The 15712-nt window shown below is 48.2% G+C and overlaps 1 long non-coding RNA gene across 2 annotated transcripts; it reads right to left on the bottom strand.

The window, feature by feature from the left end:
- Positions 1-9052: 9052 nt before the first annotated feature.
- Positions 9053-12721, bottom strand: LOC142437204 (uncharacterized). 2 transcript variants are annotated; one of them, XR_012782186.1, is made up of 3 exons: positions 12593-12721; positions 10691-10740; positions 9053-9661 (listed from the first exon to the last, which is right to left on the bottom strand). It is a non-coding gene; the product is annotated as an uncharacterized LOC142437204 (long non-coding RNA). The 2 variants fall into 2 exon arrangements; XR_012782187.1 differs by having other exon boundaries at positions 9053-9529.
- Between the last annotated feature and the right edge of the window lie 2991 nt (positions 12722-15712).

Genomic DNA, 15712 nt, shown 5'->3' with positions numbered 1-15712 from the left:
GAGAACGTTGCCTGTCGTTCCTGTACCTCTCCACAGTTCCCTGAGAAAATTACTTGGTAAACAATTTTAGATAAAAATGTGATTTTCTTTGCTTGTGGGTTTTGCTTGCTTAAGACTATACCCTGTTTGGGAGACTGTGCCAGACCATTCCCAAGATAAACCTTAGAACACTGCAGATCCGCCCTGGGGCCACCCAATTGTTCAGTGCTCAAACACACCCAATCTTGTGAACCACTAACTAAATGTCAACCAATCACTGAATATTTATTGAAGTTCCTGGTACCTTCTCATAAAATCCCTGAACTATCCCCTCCCAATCACTTAGTTCAGAATTCTCTGGGCCATGTGATTCACTATTTGCCTGGCCTCACAATGAAAGCTCTTTACTTTTTCTTTCAACCGGTCACTGCTATCTTTGCTCTTTGACAAGAACATCTAACTTTTTCCTTGTCCCTGTCTAGGTCTCGCATGACTGAGGTTTCCCTCACTGGGCCGTGAGAATCAAAGCAGGATTTATTACAGAGCAGGGAGATATTTGAAGACGTGAGTGCCTTTGCTGAAAGGATTTCCAGAGCCTTCCATACCGATTATGTCTCACTTCTGATCTTGAACTTCCCTGCCCTTCACACAGATGTCTCAGTGGCAATAGCCATGCATTTATCATGGGCCTAGTACCTGGAACAGGGCAGCAACCATGTGATGGGGTCACATGAGTGTATCTCTGTGGCTGACGAGAGGGTAGAGTTATGCTGGTTTCACTGTTTGGAAATTTCCGGGGGTGGCCCAGGTGGTGAAGCAGGCAACTCCTAGTCAAACGCCCTGGTCTGCTTCTGAATCGTCAGAGCCTTGAAATCTTACAGAACCCAGTTCTGTTCTGCTGGCATGGAGTGGCCGCGAGTCATAATTGGTTCATTGGCAACAAATAACAACATACATGGAAAGTCAGCATGTAAATGAAGCAAGTCAGAGAAGAGGGAGCTCTAATCTCCAGTCTTCTATTGACATGTTACAACAGCAAAGGCAAAGGTCATTCCGCCTGTGTTTTTCTCTCTGCATCAGGGGAGGGGAAACATTTTACTGCCAAAGGCCAGTTGAGCGTTTATAATATCATTCATGGGCCACACTGGTCCAATGTTGAATTAATTCATCCCCAATATTATGGCTGGAACTGCTTCTCTTTGGTGAGACGTGTGATGTTGGCTGGTGTTGATGATTTCTCAGGATTTTGTATGGCTTCAAGGCCAGACGTTCCCCACCCCTACTCGACAGAAGGGACCTGAGAACAGGTAACTGTGCTTGGAGTCTAGGCTCCAGAGTCACACAAAGACTTGCAAATCCATTCTTGTGCACTTCCTCCAAGTGATTGACTTCCACTGATCTCAATTTTCTCACACATAAAATAGGAAAACTTAATGGTCTTCTTTCCTTAATGATATGAGGATTAAGAGCAATGTCTGTGATGGCTAGGAACCATGCTTGACCTAAGGGGAGTTCTCAGGGTTGGCAGAGATGACTTTGGTTGGGGTTACAGGGTGATTAGTGCTGCTGTTCTTACCCTTGTTCTTGTGGGTGTTGCTGAGCTGATTTCAACTCCTAGTAACCCCGTTTGACTGAGTAAACAGCCCCAGGAGGTTTCCTTGGCTGTAATCTTTATGGGAAAGGTGCCCTGGTGGGACTGCAGTTAAACACTTGGCAATTTGAACCCAATAGCTGGTCTGCAGTTTGTTACAGCATTGAAACCCCTTTAGGGTATTCTACTGGGTCCTATGTGTCCCTATGAGTCCGAATTGACTGAGATTTAGCTTTCATCTTTCTGGAAGAAGGCTACTGGGTCTTTCTCCGGAGGATCCTCGGGGTAGGTGCTGCATCAGTGTTCCAAGACCATTCGGGTTACCAAAATCAAAACAAAAAGCCGAACGCACTGCCATCGAGTTGATGCCAACTGCCCCTGCGTGTTTTCAAGACTGTCAGTTTTTACAGGAGTGAAAGACCCATCTTTCTCCCTATGAGTGGCTGGTGGTTTTGAACTGCTGACCTTCCAATTAGCAGCTCAACCTGGAACCACTAGACTACCAGGGCTCCTATTAAGGTTACAGAGAGAATTAAATAACCAGATAGCTCAACTGGTACCACAAAGAGCCATATTACACATCACTGGCCAAGGTGACTGGGAGAGAAGAACAAATGCCGAAGCAAGAGATTGCTGACTGCGAACAGAATGCAAATCCGCTGCAGACCCAGCCCTGTGGGGCAAGCCTGCTCTCCCATCTCCTAGGGTTTCCTTCTAAGAGCTCTTTATCTCTTCAGTTGTTCTAATCTGTTAATTCCAAGCCTTTCCTCATGAAGAGCTCTCCTTCTGTGTTTGCACACTGATTTTTTTTTAATCCTGAGTGCACAAATTTCAACTTTTATCATTTTAGCTTCAACCTCGTGCCCCAGACCACTAAAATAACTTTAAAATCTTGGTTCTATCATCACTGTTACTAGATTTCTCTGTGCTTTGCTCTCATCTGCTAGATGATAAATGTCATTTTCTTCAACCAACCACGGACGAAAATCTTGAACAGGAGAAAGTAAAGGTCAAGGAGCAAGTCATCTGCTTTGACCATGGTTATTTCAAGGGACCTTGGAACCTCTGACAACAAGGCACTCCATCCAGAGTCCACACTCTTCTCCATCAAGACAGCACGAGCCACCCTTTCCTAAACGCCAGGCCCGAATGGAGATATGCTGTGGCTAAAGCTTTCCTAAGGCACCCTGGTGGCACAGTGGGTTACACATTAGGCTGCTAAATTCAAGGTCAGCCGTTCAAATCCACAGGTGCTCCTGGAGGGAAAGATGAGGCTTTCTGCTCCCGTGAAGAGTTACAATCTGAGAAACCCACAGGGGGAGTTCTATAGGGTCACTGGGAGTTAGAATTGACTCAATGCAGACAGTTAGGTTTGGTGAGCTTTCCTTAGAACTGTGTGTGCTGGGCTGCTAATCGGAAGGCTGGTGGTTCAAAGCCATCTAATGATACTGCAGAAGAAGAGGCCTGGTGATCTACTTCCTTTAAGATCGCAGCCCATATGTGGATGTGCGTTGGAATGACTCGATGCCAGCTAACAGCCGCAGCACGATAGCTTTCCCTGCGCTTGCAAACCGATGGCCCTATTTCTAAAAGGAGAGTGTTCATTGCTTCTATTTTCTGCGTGTAGGAAGTGATCACTACACCCATTTTAAAAGATTCATAATGTCTTTCAGAAATGGATTTGGTGTGTTATCTGTGCCAATTCATACTCCTCTGCCTCGCTGGCTTCTCGCCGAGTCTGGGTCAGAGCTGTGATAGCTTATCGACATGTCTCTTGAGCAGAACTGCCCACTGCCTGGGCTAGGATGGGAGCAGACTGCCTCTTTTCAATTCTGCGTTCAGTCGGGACGAAAAGAGACTCTGTTGTCATGGAATTGATCCTGAGTCATGGCAAGCCAGTGTGTGTCGGATGGGGCTGGGCTCCATAGGATTTCAGTAAGCCCCAGGCCTTTCTTCCAAGTCACCGCTGATGAACAGGACCCGCTAGCCTGTGGGTAGCATCTGAACCTGTTAACTGCTTCCAGCACCCAGGGACTCTTGAGAAAAGGAGAACATATCCGGGAATCCGTGCCTTTGAATGTGATAAGAAAGCCACAATAGAAGGGTTTGGTTTCGGGTTTTTTGGGGGGTTGGGTTTTGTTTCAGTCTTGAAGCAATGCAGTGAGACCTGGGCCCAAACAGGGTTTCAACAGCATTTTTTGTTATCCTCAGCAGCTTTTAGAAGCTGCCCTTTCCCCACTCCTTTCTATGGGGCTTTTTGTGAAGCATCGAGTCTAATGTCCTTCCTCTTTCTTTCCTAGCTCCTCTGCACCCGGCACCCTGGGCAGACGACCAGAGAGGCAGTCTTCGCTGGCCACCAGACCTGGCTTCTCCCCAGCTCAAGGCTGCCTGGCATGAGTCGCTGTGCAACTTCTGACCACCACCCCAAACCCATCGCCAGCCTCACCACTTCCTTCCTAGCTTCAAGGCACCTTTTGACTGGATTTCTTATGGGCAGAGCTGTTAAAGGAAAAGGATGGTGCAGATGTGAGGCAATGACGAAACATGAGTCCACGCTGACCCCTAGTGACGCTACAGGACAGCCTGCGTTTCCCAGACTGTCACTCCCTATGAGAGTAGAAAACCTGGTCTTTCTCCCAGAGAACAGCTGGTGGTTTCAAACTGCTGACCTTGAGGTTAGCAGCCCAGTGTGTAGCCTATAATGCCATAGAGGCTCCTCAGGAAAGCTCTAGCAACAGCATATTGTCCTTTGTGCCTGTGTTTAAGAAGAGGTGGCTCTCTTGAGTTTAAGAGAGTAGGAGGGTTGAAAAGCCATTACAGTGAAGAAAATGAAGCCAACACTTGGCAGGCAGCCTAAGTATCTGCTTTCCAATCTCCTTGTCAGTTTTGTAAGCTGAACCTTCGAACTAGCTGTCAAAGCACAAAACCTTGCTTCCACCCCATCATTTTGGAGTTTTGTGGGAGATGAAAGGTGACTTTGGGGAAAGTGGTTTTGAGAAAAATGCAATATTTAACTGCTTCATACTGGTAGAGCCGTGGAAGAACTGGTGTACTCCTTTACTACTTGTAGCAATTTAAAGTGGTACGTTTTGGATTGACCATATAAAAGACCAGTCCATCTAAGAAAGCCACACACACACACACACACACACACACACACACAGAAAGCCACATCTAGTGACCCAGCCAATCCCCTCTAAGGAAGCTGGCTTGAAGAAACATTAAAGAGAAGAAAAAAATACAAAGAGGCACCAAATGTTTAATGCAACTTAAATACTAGACTCACATGGATCTCAAGGTGCGCATATTACGTACTCAAAAGTATTTGTTGAAAAACTAAATAAATCCACCAGTATGGTAATGTTTTAATAAATGACAGTAGATAAACAGGGTGGAATATAACACAGAAATTAAGATAGGAAACCTAAAGAAGTCTGGGGAACATTGCAGAGCCTAAAACTAAAACTAAATAAAAGGACCCAATTTCAATGCCTTACAGTTACATAATACGTAGGGGGGGTAAGTAACAAAGCTGAACCCTGGTTTCAGTGAGGCCTCCAGATCACACGTGCATGAGCTCATTCCCAGCAAAGCCATCAGACAGGTTCAAATGCACCTCTGTGCGCAGCGGGTGACTGAAGACAATTCTCTCAGTCATGCGTCTGCCCTAGTCTCCATCACACACACACACACACACACACACACCAAAAATCCAATCAAAAAGTGCCCTCGGCGTCCCCTTACAGAAGGGCTGTGGGGAGATGACGAACCAGTCAGAGTGCAGGATAGCAACAATGAAATATACATTTTTCCTCTAGTTCTTGAATGCTCCCCACCCCCTATCATGATCCCAATTCAACCTCACATAACCAGCTGGACCGGAAGATGTACACTGGCATGGACAGGAACTGGAAATACGGGGAATCCAGGACAGATGAGCCCCTCAGGAACAGTGGTGAGAGCGGCGATATCGGGAAGGTGGAGGGAGGGTGCGTGAGAGAGGGGAAACAGATAACAAGGTCTACATGTAACCTCCTCCCTGGAGGACGGACAGCGGAGAACTGGGTGAGGGAGACGTCGGATGGTGTAAGATATGATAAAATAATAATTATTTATAAATTACCAAGGGAGAGGGAGGAGTGGGGAGGGAGGGGAAAATGAGGAGCTGATACCAAGGGCTCAAGTAGACAGCAGGTGTTTTGAAAATGATGATGGCAACATATGTACGAATGTGCTGGACACAAATGATGTGTTACGGATTGTGATTTTAAGTGTCCTCAGAGAGGATCGGGACTCCAAAACCAAACTCGTAGCCAACGACTCAATGCTGGCTCACAGGGATTCTCTAGGGCGGGTGGAACTACCCAGGGAGTTCTGAGACTGCACCTCATTACGGACGTGAAACCTCTCATCTTTTTCCCGAGGAGGGACTGGTGGTTTCCAACCGCTGGCCTCGCGGTTAGCAGCCCAGCCCATAAGCACTGTGCCCCCAGGGCTCCAGCAGGGGCCCTGCCAGCACAGCTCCATAAACGGCAGAGATGCCACTCAGATTAGGGTGACAGTTTGGGGGGTTCATAGAGATAATCTTGAACGATTCTCCCGAGGAACACTGGAAGATCGCGGGGACTTACTGGGAAGTTGTAAGAACATTGAAAACTGCATTAATGAGGAAAAGGCCAGACACTTTAAATAGAAAGCTTGATTAACACTCTGACCTGGTGGAATGAACTCTAAATGCACTATCCCCCTCCCATCATAAAAACAAATGAGCACCGGCATTTGCAAAGGGGTTACCCCCTTACATACATAAGACGGATAATATGCAAAATAGTTTGGCAAAGTGAGAGACTAAACAGCAATTTTGGCAATTTTATTAAAGTTTCTTCCTTGCTGTTGCATTGTCTTTGGCACTTCGGAAGTTTCTTAGTGTTGCTATAACACCAACAGAAGTGGGTGGTTTTAACAGACATTTATTTTCAGGAGCCTGTGATTGTGGAGTATCTTCAAGTCTGTTCTGACCATAGCAACTCTAAGCACAACAGCATGAAACACGGCCCAGCCTTGTGCCATCCTCCCGATGGCTCCTATGTTCGAGCCCATGGTTGCAGCCCCTGTGTCCATCCATCTCGTCCAGGGCCATCCTCTTTTCTGCTGCCACTTGGCCTTGCCAAGATTGATGTCTTTCTCCAGGGCCAGGTCTCTCCTGACAATATGTCCAAGGAAGGTGAGACAATCTGCTCTCCAAAGAGACAGGCCTAGAAACCCCGGAGGGATCATTCTGCTTTGCACACATGGGTCTCCTGAAGCCCAAATGACTGGGTGGTGAGGAGAGCCCACAAAAGGCTTGGCATTTGACAGGGATCGCCAGCCTTACCTCTCTCACCAGCTCTGCTAAGGACACATGATGGCCCACTCTGTAATGAGGAGGCTAGGGGGCCAATGCTGTTTTATAAATGCTGAGTCATCTAGCTGAGCATTGGAAGACCAGCGTTTCAAACCAGATCTGCCTAGTTCTAGAGCTAGTGGAGCGAAATTACTATAAGACCAAGCAAAGGAAGAATCGTGGTTGGAAGAATAGCTTGGTCCTTAAAATACAAAAGTAAAACGCACTGCCATCTAGCTGATTCCAACTCATAAGAACTCTACAGGGGCAGCTTAGATCCTTAGGAATGAGCAATATGCCTCATTGGCCTGGAGCTTCATGTCCATGTTGTCGGTCTCTGTGGTCACTGCCACGGTAGCCTATGACCTTGGAGAAGATCTGTCTCCCTTTTCAGAAGGAAGATTCTGCTTTCCCCACAATAAGCATGTGGTTTAATATTCAATAGGGCGGTTACTAAAGCTTGGTTTCCACAAGGAGTGGGGAGCCAGTGGAGGGATCTGAGGGCTCGGCCCCCATAGCAGCTATGTGGACAACTGCCTGTCCCCCCAGAAGAATTTACTTGAGAGGACGGTACTAAAGCTGCAGCTAGGGGAGAGGGGCATGTCTGATCAGAGCACATGGGAGCAAGTGAAGGGGGAGAAAGAGAGAGTGGAGCACATCCTGGCCCACCAGGCCTGGAGGACGATATCCCCTCTCTGAACAGCCAATGGACAGAGTGGACAATATGGCTGATCCCACTACAAGACTCACTGTCCCTTGCTGGCACAGGGTCCTAAGGGGGACAACAGTGGAGACTCAGTGCCAGGACTGGCCCAGACTGACCCCATGACACTGAGGCAACCCACTAAAGGCACACGCAGAGCAACCGTGGGAGCAGAGCAGGGAGCACCCGAGGTAGTACAAAGGACAGACTCTGGGGCCAGAGAGTGGCACCCCATTGGACCTGACTGAAGGACACACCTAGAGAACAAAAATCATACCTTGATCTATTTACAGATTTTTCTTTCTTTTTAATTTTTTTCTTTTAATTAATTTATTCTTTTATGGGTAATCGGTTTTCTTTTTTGTTGTCATCACTGTGTTCTCATTCATTGCCTATCTTGCTATGGCTTAGTTGAGAATGATGATGGCAACAAATGTACATATGTGCTTGACACTATGGATGGATGGATGGATTGTGATAAGAATTGTATGAGTACCCCATAAAATGATTTTTTTTTAAATAAAGCTTGGCTTCAACATCAGTAAACCAAGAACGCAGGGGTTAGGGAGTTTCTCATTATGACAAATGAGTCCATTTTCATTTCGACTTTGATGGTTGTTTTTGTTGTTGTCGTTATCATCAGGTGACTGAGTTAATTACAACTCCTAGCAACCCTCTATTCAACAGGACAAAACCCCGCCCCACCCAACGCCAGCCTCGCAATGGTTCTCACGGCTGAGCCCATGGTTGCAGCCCCTGCGACCATCCATCTAGTCCATGGCCTTCCTCTTTTCTGCTGCCCCTGCACTTTACCAGGCATGAGTCCTTCTCCAGGGACCAGTGTCTCCTGACAACACGTCCAAAGTCTGGTTTTTATCTAGGTTTTTATCAAAGGATGAGTACTTGACTGGTCAAGATTCTAAAGGTTGCCATTCCAAAGGCACCCGGCGGCACCGTGGCAGGCAAAGCCTGGTAATCACTCTGCTTTCATTGGCATCACAGCCAAGAAACCGTTAGTTCCGGTCTCATCATCGTGAGTCCGAATCGAGTCCATGACAACTAACAATAACAACACAGGTCTGTTTTCATTCTGGTTTTTTTAGCTATCTGAACTTGGCTTATATCTGCCATTCATTCTCATCGTGGACGTGTATCTACTTTGAAGATTTGTGCCACTCAACCCAAGGCTTGGGCTGTAGTATCAGAAGCCTCTCTGCCCCTGCCCAACTAGATGTTCTAGGAACCATGTTTCACTTATTTTCCTTAAGCCTCGGTCTCCCATTTCTAAAAGGAGGATAATAGTCCTGTCTCACAGGGAGACGGTAAAGGTCAAATGAGGTAAAACACGAGACATTTCTTTGTAAGCACCATATCCATATTTCTGGACAATATGTTTTATACATGAATTTACTTAACATTTATCTGGTCAACCTCCTCCTTTTCATACTGTGTTATTCTGGGTACTTTAGAGAAACAAATCTACAGAAACTCATGTATAAGAGAGAGTTTTATATAAAGGTTAACTGTGCATCAAGAAAACATCCCAACCCAGTGCTGCCCAAGCCCACAAGTTCAACATTAATCCATTAGCCCATATGTCCAACACCCATCCACAAAGTCCTCCTTCATCTCACAAAACACACACTATGATGCCGACTGCAGGAGGAAAGCCGAGTCAGTGAATGTATAAGCATCTCAGCGCTGGCAGGGGTCTCCACCTGGTTGCTCCAGCACCCAGGGCTGCATCGGGGTAGGTCCATGTGGCTTCTCCTTGGGGATGTCTTGTAGGAAATCAGTCTTGCAAGCTGAAGCAGGTAACTGGCTAAGGCAGTTGCACCCTGGTGCGACCATCACAAAGCGAGAGACCTGAGAACTAGAAAGGCGAGGCTCACCAAGCCATTTATCCCTCCGATCTTCAATTAATCCCACATGTTTATCGGCCAGGTTGGCACAATAAACTAACTCACATACCTTCTGGCAGACGGAAAGTGGAGACACAGCATCCCTGAGGCACAGGGAACATGAAAACAATGAGCACACCTAGCATAACTACCCACACGTGCTATGGAATTCTTTGTTACAAGCGAGGAAATTATTAATTTTGAACAGTAATAAGTGAAAATAGAATGGCACTATTTGAATGCACGGTGGCCTTACTTATGGCTGTTGCCATGGCGAAAGGGTATACTTATAAGTCATTCTTAGAAATATAATAAATTTTGTTAAGTTTGTTTGGATAATTATTTCATGCAAATCCTATGAGTGGTGTTCCAAGAAATAATGAATTTTAGAACCAATGTAAGTCCTGGAATGGGAAATTCTGACACATGATTCGTCGTAGTCCTGGGAACCTTGATAGGAGTTCGGAGTGTCTCATTGGAATACTACCTAGGAATACACAATGTGTCCGGTACAAGTAGTCTCCAATTAACGAATCATGGCATTCCATTCCAATGACTTTGTTAGAAGTCAGTCCTGACCTAAGTGGAACAGGCTTTGTTTCTCATCATTATTTTCTTTCATTAGTAGTATCTTTATTATTCTGATCTTTGCATTGGAAATTGGCAACCCTGACACACACCTTTCTTGATTTTAAACCATGCACTATTCCCCCGTTCTGATCACACAAATGCCTCTTGAGCCATGCACAGGTCCCACGGGAGCACAATGAAGTGTTCTGGAATTCCCATTCTATTAAAAACTGTCCATAGCTTATCATGGTCCACACAGTCTAATGCATAGGATTTTGATTTAACTCTTAAAAAATAACCCTCAGTGGAGGCCTTTGGGCCTCTGCTCTCAAGCCCGTCCCTGATGCAAGAACACTTTGTTCTAACAAACTGGCATTCTGTGATGCTCACCCTCCTGGCACAATCGCTGAAGACAAAATGGGTGCACAAGCAAAATGTGGTGAAGAAAGCTGATGGTGCCTGGCTATCAGAAGACATAGCATCTGGGGTTTTAAAAAATTGAAGTTAAACAAGGGACCATCTAGCAGAGAAGCAACAAGCCTACATGGAAGAAGCACACCAACCTGTGCGATCATGAGGTGTCAATAGGATCAGGTAACAGGCATCAAAAGACCTAAAACAAATAACAAAAACATATTGTTGAGAAGGAGGGGGATCAGAGCAGAGACCCAAAACCCATCTGTAGACAATGGGACATACCCTCACAGAAGGGTCACAAGAAAGTCAACCAGGATGAGGAATAGCACCAAGGAAACACACAATGTTCCTCTGGTTCCTTGAGGATTCCTCACCCCCCTGCCCCCACTATCATGACCCCAAGTCTGCCTTTCACTGTAGGCTAGGCTGGAGCATGTACATAAGGACCGATAAGAGTTCAGGACACATGGAATCCAGGTCAGATAAACCCCTCGTGAACAGAAATGGGGAGTAGCAATACCAGGAGGGTAGGAGCAAGGTGGGGAGAGGAAGGGGGAAGAAATCAAGGGAAAAGGGAGACAGTGGTTGGTGTAAGATATGAAAATAATAATTATAACTTATCAAGGGGTCATGAGGGGGAGAGGGGATAGGAAGGGTAAGAAGAGGAGCTGATACCAAGGGCTCAAGTAAAAGAAAATATTTTGAAAATGATGATGGAAACATATGTACCAATGTCCTTGATACAATTGATGTATGGATTATTGTGAGCTATAAGAGTCCCCAATAAAATTATCTTTAAAAATATAAATAAATAAAAATTTAAAAAATAAACAAAAGCCCTCATTGAACTAGTGATCTCTAAGAAAGGGGTGTGAAAGGGACGAGGATGATGGGTTTGCCAAATCCTAAATCCCACTTGGTCGTATTACGTTTCTCAGTGGGTTATGCCTCCATTCTTTGCTTTGCTCGCTGAAAGCATTCATGTTGAAGCTCGTTTGTCATCCAAGTAAGTTTGATGAAGGAAAGGAAAAGTTTCAGGTTTTACTGCCTCAAAAGGATAGACGCTATTTCTGGAAAGCATGCCAAGCCTTGCCGACGCTGCACTGGGGTTCACAACTGGGCACGAACAACCAAGTGGAAAAGAACACCCACACATGACAACCTGGGGAATCCTGGGATCCAAGAGCCCAAGCACTTATGGGCCCTCCCCACCCCCTGCCCCACAGTAGGCCTGGATAAGGGGGGGTAGGGGGGTGCATGCTGGCCTGGGGAGGAGAGAAGCTTGAGAGGGGGCTGCCCCTGCCCTGCCACAAGACCAGAGCCAAGAGAGAAATTGGCTTTCCCTCAGCCAGCTTTTAACAGCTCTGGCTGGGGAGGTGTGGTTGAAGGTATTGGTTGACCCCATTGGCTGAGTTCAGGCTCACCTGTGTGATGTACCTAAGCTGGCTGTGCCAAGATATTGGTTTTACCTGGGCTAGAGGGCATACTCAGTTTGGGTGTTCCCATAGGTAGGCATAAGGCTGCCTGATTTCTTTCCAACCCCGCTGTGTGGGCCTTGGCAGGCCATTTCTGCTCGCACAGGCATTTGGGGGAGACAACCCCGCTTGTCCCTAAATCTGGCTGATGCTCCTTTGTGCCCGGAAGTCAAGACTCAAGCGCTCTAGGGCCTGCAGAGCGCTTTCCTTGTTTCTCCTGCCCGCCTTCCTCCAGGCGTCCCTTTCCTTCCTCTGGGGTGCAGACATGGCCTTAAACATCCCTTCCCCTGTGCTCGGCCTCAGGCACCGACGGATGCCTCCTCCGGGCTAATCCTTCTCAAGTAGAAAGCGTCCGCGCCTGCCCCTCTCTTCTGCCTGGGCTCCACAGATGATCTAGAAGGCTGGCACTCGTACTGCAGGCCCCGCAGGCATCCACCAGGACCGAGCGAACCGCAGGGTCCCTCCTGCGCCGGCCGCCAGCGGGAACCTCCACGCTGTCCCTGCCGGAGCCGCGGGGGCCGGGGTTCGGGGCCACGCTGTTCCCTTGCCCACCCCGAGAGAGCACGCTCGCACGTGTGTTTGTTTGTCGGCCTACGCGACTCGAAATCAGCGTTGTTGACTCCGTACGGCGGCGAGTGGCGCACAGGTAGCATCTTGAAGGGAAATCTGCAGTGTCACGCTGTTCCTTTCGCCTTGGTTTTCCTTCCTTCTGCGTCGGAAGGCTGCCGGGACGCGGCGGCGCGGACGCCTGGGCTTTGCTGCCCCCTGGCGGCCGAGCGCGGGGAGCGCGGCGGGAAAGGGCGCGGCAGCGACCCCTGGTGGACGCGCGTCTCCGCGCCGACGCGGACGCCGACAGGAACACAGTCTGTCGCTCTGCGGGCAGGACTTAGACCCTGGACGGAAAGCGCGTGGGCGTGGAGGGGGTGCGGGCGCGTGTGGTTGACTCTGCACCATCCCGCTGCTCGGCTCTGCTTCAGGGGAGCCCACGGACCGAAAAACGCAGGCTGTGCCTGCCTGCAGACTGCAGTGACCTCCCTCCGCGTCCGCCCGCACAGCTGTCCACTCCCACGGCCCCCTCGACGCCTTCAGACTTCCCCCGCCCCCCGCAGTGCGGTTTTTCCTGGGCTTCTCACTCCCCTCCAGAGAGCTCTAAGGAATAAAATCAAGGTTGGGCAGTTCAAAGCCACCAGCTGCTCCCCAGGAGAAAGAGGAGGCTTTCTACTCCCATCAATATTTGCAGTCTCGCAAATCCACATGGGCCCCGCACTTCCTTGTCCTAGCAGGGGTCCTCAAACTATGGCCCACCGAGGACTTGTATTCACCCTGCCTTGTATTCGCCCTGCCGGGTGTTTTTGCCCCATTTGTTTTTTTACTGCAAAGTAAGGCATGTGCAGTGTGCATACAAATTTGTTCATAGTTTGGTTTTTTGGTTTTTTAACTATGATCTGGTCCTCCAACGGGTCTGAGGGACAGTGAACTGGCCCCCGGTTTTAAAAGTTTGAGGACCCCGGCTAGGGTGTGTGGGAGTTGGAATGGACTCCGTGGTAGTGACTGGGTGAAAGCCCCCATTAAGGTCCTGTGCAAGCTTTCCACAAGCGGAGCTGGGAGGACCGGCCTTTCCCAAAACCTAGCAACAAAGTGGGCTGTGCAGCCGTGGGGGAAATGACTAAAGAGCATTTCACTAGAAATCTGCGCACCTCGTGGTGGCTTGTATATAATGAATCGCAAGGTCAGGCCCGGTAACATCTTCTAACTAATGGCAGACATGAAATGAAGGGCACTCACCAGTGAATCAGAAGAGAAGTGACTAGTGAATGTGCTGGATTCAGATGTAATGGGTAACTGGGGATTAAGGAGGTTCTACTAGTATTAGTCTTTGCTTGTCTGTGTCCTGTTGAATATTTCTGTTATTACAGTAGAAGACTGAGACGTGCTTATTATCAAATTTTAGATGACATAGGCACCCTGACGGGGCGGGGTGGGCCGGGGGAAACCTCGGTGCTGTAGATTTGATCCTGGCTCATAGTGACCTTATAGGGCAGAGCAGAACTGCCCCCACTGGCTTTCCAAAGCAGATCATTAACGGTCAGCCTCATCTTTCATTCACAAAGGTGCTGTTGACTTTTAACCCCTGACCTGGTAGTTGCTAGCCCCATTCTTAACCCCCCTACTGTTGGATAAACAGTGGAATACTAACCACAAGGTTGGTGGTTCAAACTCACTAGTTGTACTGCAGGAGATATGAAGCTGTCTGCTCCTGTAAAGATCTGCAGCCTCGTAGGGTTATTATGAGTCAGAAACGGCTTGATGGCAGATGGCCTGCTTAATAGTGCACCCTAGGCCAGGTTTCATTCAAAAATAATTCAGTGGGCCAAAATCTGTAAGAGATAGGAAGTAAGCCCTGAAAATTGATTTTTCTTTTTTCAAGTTGACATGGGCACTCGGGTTGTGGATGTGGAAAACTCTCATGTGCCTGCCAAAAGGCCAAAACCACCCAGGCTGCACTGACAGAGACGTAGCGGACTGGGAGCAGGGAGGTTGACAGTAAGGTTGAATGTGGCCGTGACAGGGTTAGGTCCGCAATGGTCCCCTTTGTTCCCCTGCCTCAGCACAAGAGGCAAGGGGGCCCTGGAGGATGAAAAGTTCTGGAGACCGCGTGACATGAAGAAGCTTTCTAGGTGCTGAGGATGTTCAGCTGGGAGACTAGAGGACCCAGGGGTATCTGAGGGGCTGCACTCAGACACTGGGAAAGGTGGTCTAGAGGAACAGGAAATAACCAGATGTAGAACTGTCCCAGAGTTGTTCCAAACCCCCAAGCAGTCTGCAGTGGACAAAGGGGAGCCTCCTCCAAATCCAAGAGTCTAGCCATTGTGGGAGGTCGCCAGAAATCATTTCCGTTCTGGATTAAGAATTGGTTTATCTCTACCTCTGGCTCCCTCTCTCCCTCTCTCTCTCCCTGGCTCAGCTAATTTCCAGTTGTGTGTTTTAACCTCTCCACGCCTCCATTTCCTTGTATATAAGAAAACAGTGACACCTGTCCCCTGTGACGGTTGTGAGGATGAAACGAGAACATATGTGCGACCTCTGGGGCCGGGCACATTGGTCCTGTCCATGTTAGCTCTTATGCCGACTCCGAGAGTTCATGATCGGAAGCTCCGGAACGAATGAAGGGGCAAGTTCACTCTCTCCTCCCACGGAGCCCAGTCCAGCACACGGCAGCCCTGTAAGCTGGAGAACTGCCCCAGGGGGTTCCAAGGCTGTACATCTTTATGGGGAAAGCAAGCCTCGTTCATCTTCCTCCCTCTCAGGGGCTGGTGGTTTCAAACGCCATACCTTACAATCAGCAGCCCAACCCATAACCCAGGACACCTATGTTCCCAGGTCTGCTAGGGGCGAGTTAGCACAGCGGGAAAGCTCATGGGCACCGCAGCCCAGTTCTACCACTTACTGTAATGTCTGTTTGCCCGTCCCTTCATCTCTCTGATGGTGCTTTATAGTATCATTATAGAACTTGCCTCACAGGCTTCACGTGAGGATTAAATAAGCCAGTGGGTATCAGGGGCTTAGATGAGTACCCGGCACATGTAAGTACCACGGGCTAACACAATCAGCTCACTGCATTAGCTCGGATGGTGTGGTATCAAGTGCAAGAAGCCAGCTTCAGCTAGCTTAAAGCATAGGAGAGAAAGCACT

This window comes from Tenrec ecaudatus, chromosome 1, assembly GCF_050624435.1.
Source record: "Tenrec ecaudatus isolate mTenEca1 chromosome 1, mTenEca1.hap1, whole genome shotgun sequence".
NCBI lineage: Eukaryota > Metazoa > Chordata > Mammalia > Afrosoricida > Tenrecidae > Tenrec > Tenrec ecaudatus.
Note: the sequence above shows the minus strand (reverse complement) of the source record. Positions and strands in the feature narration are given on the sequence as shown.